Source organism: Triticum aestivum, chromosome 1B (assembly GCF_018294505.1).
Source record: "Triticum aestivum cultivar Chinese Spring chromosome 1B, IWGSC CS RefSeq v2.1, whole genome shotgun sequence".
In the NCBI taxonomy this organism is placed as follows: domain Eukaryota; kingdom Viridiplantae; phylum Streptophyta; class Magnoliopsida; order Poales; family Poaceae; genus Triticum; species Triticum aestivum.
The window spans coordinates 674,596,346-674,604,753 of record NC_057795.1 but is presented as its reverse complement, the minus strand read 5'-3'; the positions used below and the strand labels follow the sequence as shown (position 1 = coordinate 674,604,753).

At 47.3% G+C, this 8,408-nt stretch overlaps 1 pseudogene; it reads right to left on the bottom strand.

The window, feature by feature from the left end:
• Nucleotides 1-534: 534 nt before the first annotated feature.
• On the bottom strand, nucleotides 535-6,973 carry LOC123082264 (putative leucine-rich repeat receptor-like serine/threonine-protein kinase At2g19230; annotated as a pseudogene).
• Between the last annotated feature and the right edge of the window lie 1,435 nt (nucleotides 6,974-8,408).

Here is an 8,408-nt window from a genome sequence, read left to right as displayed (position 1 = left end):
GGTGAGGCCGCCAAAATAGATGTTGGATGTTGATGCGAGGTCAGGACACATCATCAAGCTTCTAGATGTATGGACAATAGTTGCCAGGAAGGTGGCTTTTGGTTGATCCATGTATTTGTTTTGTTGGGTTCTGTGAAATAATATAATAAAATGACTATGTGCATGGCTCCAGCTCCATGATGCAGAGGCCAGGTAATCCTCCTTTACGAAAAAAATTGCAATCGCCAGACTCCCACAACAGCCCTTAATAGTTGACAATACACCTTATCTTATTCACATTCGTATTGTCAAGAAAAGCCAATAGAAACATTAAATGTCTGAACTTTTATACATTCCTACTTCCACTAATAATAACAACAATCACCGTATAGGCTTATTTAATTCCTTACATGGAACAGGAAAGTACTCGCAAACGAGAGGTGGATGCTTTCATTGTCTAAAGCCTCTCACCTAATAGCTGGGGCAGTGTCAGTAGACATTGTTGGCACCCTACCCAAATGCTTTAGCTCAAACATAGTGCTGCTTTGGCTCACATTAGTAGATGAGCCAGTGTCGTACTGACCATAGCAACATGTTGCCACCGCTCCTGACTGAGTAAAACCCTCCATTAACATCGTCATGTGCAACCTCAAGTTCAAGGCACTCTTGTAGCACCGCTACCACGTCAGTCATAGTTGGCCGCTGTAAAGGGTTCCGGGCAGTGCATTTGAGTGCAGTGTCCGCAATTTTCCACACGCCATTGACATCGTGGTCGCCACACATGCGTGAATCCACTATGCCCTCGATGTTGCCACATCCGAAGCGTTGCCTCACCGACTGAACAATGCTTATTGGCTCAGGGTCCTTCAGGATGTGTCGTTGCCCTGTGACTATCTCTAGTAGCACTACGCCAAAGCTAAAGACATCACTCTTGTTGGTCAACTGGTATGTAGCATGGTACCTAAAGAAGTACAAAATACATCAATTGTTCTAGTATCAAGAACAATCATGCTTGGCAAACTCTTCAAGACAATTTTTTATTCATACCGATTTCATAATAATTTGCAGAAATTCACAGAAAACTTTGATTCATGCAGAAATCATGATTTTTTTAACCATAGCTGTACTCAAATGACCAAGTTGAAGGTAAACATTTCAATTAAAGGGGCCATGCTCTGATTTTGTGTGTGTGAGAAGTCAGAGCATACATTTCGAGCATGTATGTGTGAACTATACTAACATTTAGACAAACAAAGTAGATTAATTTAGTTGTTAATAATTGGTGAGAATTTTTTAGAGCGTAACCAGTTTTTTTAGAGAATTTTGCACTTACTCAGGGTCAAGGTAACCTAGTGTGCCAACCACCCTTGCAGTGGAAACATGTGTATCACCTTTGCTATGGAAAGCCTTGAGCAAGCCAAAATCTGCAATCTTAGCCTCTAGCTGTGCATTTAGCAGGATATTGGACGTCTTCACATCCCTGTGAATGAGGGGTGGGTTGCACCCCTTGTGTAGATACTCAAGCCCTGCATGCATCAACATGACACATCCCCGACCACATTACAATCAAACTTTACTCTTCTATATACTCTCTCAGTTTTTATTTACTCCGCATATTAGCTTTGACAAAGTCAAACTTTATAAAGTTACCAAGTTTGTAGAAAATAATATGAACATTACAGTAACAAATTTATATAATGTGAAAATATATGCAATGATGAATCTAATGGTATTGATTTGGTGGTGTATATGTTAATATATTTTTCTACAAACTTGTTTAAAGTATATATATAAAGTTTGACTTCAAACAAACCTAATATGCGGAGTCAATAAAAACAGAGGGAGTACCATGGCATGTAGAAAAACCTACCTTTTGCGGATTCTAGAGCTATACAGAGTCTCTCTCTCCATGTCAAAGTTCTTGGGTTGTTATCTTTCCCTACAATGCAAATATTATCAGATAAATCGTTTGTATTTATATTTTTGTATGGTGCATGCTTCTCACTGTTAGAACTATATATTTATGTTACATAAAAATATAAGTTACTTTGCTGGGGGTTTGAGGCATGAATGAACTGAGTAATTTTTTTACCTTTAAGATGTTCGTCTAGAGCTCCTTGAGACATGTACTCGTAGACAAGAGCCATGTATTCCCTATTTTTGCAGTAGCCAATTAAAGATACAAGATTCTTGTGATGAATTTTAGCCAAGGTTTGAGCCTGAAACCAAAACGACACATGTGTTACAAAACTGAATCGATAGTGGCATTGGTACACTTGACCTTGAGCAAATCACAATAATACTCACCTCTGCCAAGAATTCTTGTTCACCTTGATCTGACGAATTAGAACGCAGTTTCACAGCCACTTGTGTGCCATCCTCCAACAAACCATGATAGACTTTCCCAAACCCTCCTTGGCCAATTACTCGTTGGAAGCCATTTGTGATGGCTTCTAATTCACTATACGTCAATTGACGATTATCGACTCGCAATGATCTATGCCCATTGTTGTTATGAGAGTGAGATGTTGTAATACTCGCCTCATTCTGCCGCTTGATACTGTTCCTTGTCCTCCCTTCATAAAGCAATCAAGCATACATGTGTTACTTAATCAGTTCACACTTGCTTTCATGAGGGGGCATATGCATGCTTTATGGATAGGCCAGAGGTAATGAAAGCTTCCATTTTTAAACACTTGTATTTGTGAATCGTGTATTATGTGTTTCTGCATGGTCTCTTACCTCGCCTTCTCATTTTGATGCAAAGGATAAGAACTGACAATAGTAGAATCACTAGTACTGTAGATACAACTAAATTGATTATAACCTTCAGCAGGAAGTGATGCCCGAAAATAAAGGAGCTGAAATAATCAGGTCATAAAAAAGTTATGAGAGACCGGGTCACTAAGCTATATCAGTAAATTCGTGCAACACAAGTTATAATATAAGGGAGACAAATAAAAAATTAAGGATAATAAGATACACATCAGTGGCAAAATTCCTTCTAACATTGAAATACTAACTCCATATATGTGTTACATGTAAGGAGAACTCTCAGGTGATTATCTTTATGGAATGCTTGTGCCATGAGAAAGATTTCCTAGCTAGTTCAAAGAAAAATCATGGGAGGGTAATTACTTTAGATGACTCAAACTTTTTTTATAGGTTTGCTAATGCACATCTAGATGTGCCTTAAATATTGTACAGCTAGGCCCTATGTCAGATGAGTAAAGTTAGGAAAAGAATTTCGTTGTGGTAGCTTGCACCACACTAGTCTCAACACACCATGCTATGCAATCAACGTGTGTAATGTTTGCAATGTTTCCTCCGGGGGAATTTCAGGTGCTCCCGAACCTCCTGTGCTACGCTGATACGAGAGCCCGTGGTCCGTCGGATTGAAGATCAAATGGTGAGTGTTAAAGACTCTGGACCTGCGCAAAATCATTTGACTCCTCAGAGGATTTTCTTCAAGTTTGCGAAACCTCTTCCTGTGACCACTGGATCTTCGATCCAGCGGACCACAAGCTCTTGTATTAGCGTAGCACAGGAGGTGCGGGAGCACCTGAAATTCTCAACCTAAGGCCACTGCACTTGCCTAGGTTGGGCCACATGTGACACTGGGTACCGCAAGGCCCATGATTTCTTTGCTTACTCATTTCGTCTTCAATTCACCACGAGTACTCCTATACTGCAAAGATGTAAGAATTTTGACGGTCTAAACCACAGATTTAACGGATTCTGATGCCTGAGTTGGATTTATTTCAACAGAAATGAAGCGTAGGGTCAAGTCATCAAAACATATTGTTGTGCAAGTCCCTCCACATGGAGGTGTGTTGGCACTTGGCAGACCAACTACAATCCGTAAGTCCAACATGCTTGAGACATTGATCTCATATCCACCATATGGGTGAAAAGCCTCCTTGAGAAAGGAGCAAAGATGAAAACCTAGCCACTCCACCCCATGTGTGGGGGCTGCCGTTGTGAGATAGATAGAGCGCATAAAAGAAGAAAAAACATTTGAGAAGAGAGGAAGAAAAATAAGACGGGATTATATCAATATTTGCCACATATGACCAGATAGTGTTCAATCTGGTGATCGGAGGCTTTAACGTGCTTGGATTGGCATCAAACTTGCTGATATTGTTAGCTTGTTTGAGTATTGGGTTAGTGGAGCATTAGATTTGAGTGCGGTTTTATCAGTTCATGTTATTCCAGTTTCAACATAGAGTAATTTTGAGAAACGGACATAGTGGCCCAGCAAACAATTTCTATTTGATCTGAAATTTTGAATGTATCTTTGGAGCTTGTGTGTCTACTTTTCTGCCAAATTTCATGTCGCTTTGTTTAGCGGTTTTAGAGCAGCCATCAAATTAGAGGAGAAGACATAGGTTCTTAACTCTACTTTGCTGAAAATTTTCCACTTTGCGGTTGCTGTTGCTGTTGCCGGTTGGCAACACGGAGAGTGATTTGAAAATATCTAGAGGTTCTATTAAGACAACTTGTGTGGACTGGTCGGACAATAGCCGTGATTTTTTTACTCTTCTAGTTGAGGAGGTTTCCCATGTAAAATAAGGTGTCACTTGTGCATATTATCTGTTAGTTGAAGTTGTTCCCAAAGTTCACTATAGGTTAGGGGACATTTGTGCATTGTGTTTGCCCTCTTATTTCCCATCACATACCTGGCGTCACAATAGTTGCCGCTGCTGCAGAGGTTTGGATTGTTGCCATATCTTGCGAAAGAAGGAAAAAAAACGCAGATTAAAACATGGCTGCTGATTCAAGATATATAAAATGTATTCGGAATAAAAGGATGAGATGAGATGAGATCTGGGAACTCTAATTGAGAAATTATGATGCTGGAGGGCAGGGTAGTAGCAACCTAAGTGTTAGGGAGCCATCTTGAGTTCTTTTCACAAGCCCAGGAGGAATTGATCCATTGAGCTGATTGTCTGTCAAATCTCTGAAAGAAACACAACAGTTTTTTGATGAGACGTGATGTTTAGTAGGAAAGGATTTGGAAAGTATATACCGATCACTTACATAAGCGTGAGAGACGACAATTGCGAAAGGGTGTCAGGAATTGAGCCGGTAAGATTATTGCGTGACAAATCCCTACAGATTCGTGAAGTTCCAGCTAGACAGTTTGATTGCTTCTAGCTTAGACAAAATTAGAGTTGCCATGGCTACTAGCTTAACAATGTCCTACTTACAAGTATTGTAAACCTTTGAGACCAGCAAAAGAAGATGACAGGTTGCCACTGAGGCCACTGGAGGATAGATTCCTACAACATGCATACAACAATAGCTCAATAATCCCAGCCACCACCACCACCACCACCACTACTACTACTATACTTAATTTTATAATAACAAGGAAAATAACAGTCAGAAAGATATAACTCACAGGCCTGTGACAATTGGTGGGCTGGAGACAGTATAGCTACAACCTAATCCTTTCCACGCGAAATTCTTGGGCATGCACGGATCGCCCATCCAGTTCTTCTTCACCTTGTACATTCCTCTGATCGCCGCCATGGCAGACACTGTTGCATATCTCGGCGGCGAAACACACAAATATATCAGCTGGGTACAATTAACTGCTTCATCCTGAGTGAAACGCTACGTATACTATTGCATCTGAAGAACTTCTTAAGAAAAGAACTGTACTTGCTTACCATCGTGAGTGGCCGTGGTTATGCCAGTGGTGGGCAACACGGAGAAGATCTCAATGGCGTTGAGGATGGGTGGGACCGTGGAGTTAGTAGTGGCGTTGAGCGAGACGTTGTACTGGTGGGACCCGTGGCTGGGGATGCCGTTGAAGACGGCGTTGGTGTAGAGGTACTGCGGCGTCAAGCCCTTCCCAAGCCAGAGCTGGCCGTTGAGGGTGACGTAGAACTGGCGCAGGGCGTTGACCGGGAGAGGTTGCAGCTCGGAGAAGTGCAAGATGCAGATGTATCCGGGGTCTGGGACGTTGGCGCTGGGCTCGGCGTCCCAGGTGAACTGGATGGGGCTGGAGGAGTTGATGGGGGTGACGGCGGTCTGCATCACGGCCGACGGCACGTCGAAGCTGCTGCCCTCCATGTTGTGCACTCTCTTCGCCGTGGAGATCTCTGACCATTCCGTCGGCTTGCTCTGCGGGATCCAAAAACGGTCGTGCGGGTCGTCGGGATACCTGAGGATTACACCGTCGGTTGGGCCGAAGTTGGATCTGGTGAGAAGAACCAGCCCCTGCGTCGAGTTCGACATCGGGTACAGTCCGTTCTCGAGGGGCCTTAGGTCGAGGGCGGAGATGAAGGGCGTCCCGGAGCCCGTGTTCACGAGGCACACCTCGGCCGAGTCGCCAGGAACGACGGCGATGATCTCGTAGATTTCCGGCGTGTTGGCGACTTGGCGTTCGAGATGTTCACGGTCGTCCAGTAGTTGACGCCGACGTGGAGGTCGAAGACGGGCGCTTTGTTGAGGCCGTCATAATTGCGGTACATGAACTTGGCCCGGACGAGGTGCTTGAGCCCGGCCACGAGGGGGCCGAGCGTGTAGCAGCTCCGCGCGCCAGCGCCGCCGCCGAAGCTACGAACATTGTGCCAGCTCTTGCCCATCAACGGCGTGATGTACTCGGACGACATGTTGTGGTTGGTGCCCGCGTTGATAAAGCCGGCGTCTGAGGTGAAGCGCAGCTTGGTGGCTGTCCACGTAGCCGGCGGCATTCTCCGGCAGGCCGCAGTCCAGGCTTATGAAACCTGGCCCGCGGACGCAAATTATAATTAAGCACTTACAATGTTTCTGAAGGTAATGCCATATATGTAACGTTGCACGCATGTACGATGGGCTCACCTAAGTTATCCACCTGGCCATGGACTTGAAGAACGCCGCCGCAGCCGGCAATGCCGAGAAGAAGCAGCGATATCCACCAGGCCGCCATTGCTCTCGGCCACGGTCCTTCCATCGGGCATGTGCCACAGCTACACCAGAACATGGAATATATGTACGTACGTGGGCCGTCTAACTCGATATACAGGATTAATATAAATCTAGCACCACATGTCAATCAGTTCATAAAAAGGGTTGTACAACTTACCCAGTTGGGGGCTTGAGGGCAGATCACGTGGGTGATGGGTTGACTTGCATCATGAGTTAGCGAGCGGCCTTGCTTGCCCTCGATGTGCATAGATGCCTCAACCTTGGTGACCTGAGGCCAACTCCACCGCACGACCCCAAACGGACGTTCGGATTGGCCGGATTTTGTCCCTTTGGGGCGCCGATGGGTATGCCCGTGTCCGGCTGTGTTCATTGGGTCGTGCGTGTGCCCACCGCGCGGCCGCACCCCAAATCATGTCCGTGTTTAGAAAAACAATAAAAAAAGAAAACATAAAAAAATGACTAAAAAAGTAAATAAACGCAGTTTAATAAAAGATAAAACTTAGTTAGGGGGGGTCCATGGCCACAAAACGGCCCAGTTTCGTCACATTAATAATTAAACATAAAAAAGAAAAGAAAAACGGTCGCCGCTGGCGCGCTCCTGCCCGTGCCCGTCGTTGCCGTCGCCATGGCGCTCTTCACTGGCCGCCGGTGTCGTCGTCGTCGCTGACGAGGTCGACATAGGCCGGCGGCGTCCACAGGTGGGCCGGCGGTGCGTGCGGTGCCTGATAGACGGGTGCGGGCTGGACGGCGCGAGGTGCCTGCAACACCTCCTCCCGTGGCGACCCCTCCCGCTCCGGTGACTGCGTCGGAGTGGCACGCCAGTCCACGCCCAGGCTGGCGGCCATCTCCGGAGCAGTGCAGGACCAGGCCCACCCCGCGCCCACCAGCTACTGGAAGGCGGCCGCCGGCTCCTCCTCCATGGCGTCCTCCCTCCTCTCCTCCGTCAAGGCCGCCATCTGCAGCTCCGGGAAGGCCACGTCGCCGGCGGCAGACAGTGCCATGGCCTCCTCCAAGCCATCCCATTGCCGCTCGTCGTGCGTGCGCATGGAGTCCTCCATGACACGCTGCACGAGACGGGCTTCCTCCTCCGCCGTCATGCGAGGAGGTGGTGGTGGCGATGGAGATGGCGACGGCGTGGGCGTGAGGCCGCGCACCACCCTACGCCCGCGCTCCTGGGGAGCGGCCGCTCGGCCATCTGGGCGTGGCCGCCGTGGCCCCGTCGACGTGCCGGCGAAATAGGACGCCCGCCGCGCGTCGTGCTCATCGCGGAACCAGGTGTCCCACAATGGCGAGTCGGGGGCGTACCTGGGATCGTAGTAGGGGTCGTCCGGGAGGAGGCGGCGGCGGCACTCGATCTCCTGGCGGCGCGCACGGCCGGTCACCGGGACCGACGGGATCGGCACGTGGTCGGCCGACAAATGCCAGTTGTTGGGGAGGTGGGCGTCGCTCCAGGGGATCGGCGTCCTCGTCTCCCAATAACGGCGGCACACCTCAGCGCGGATGTAGTGCCG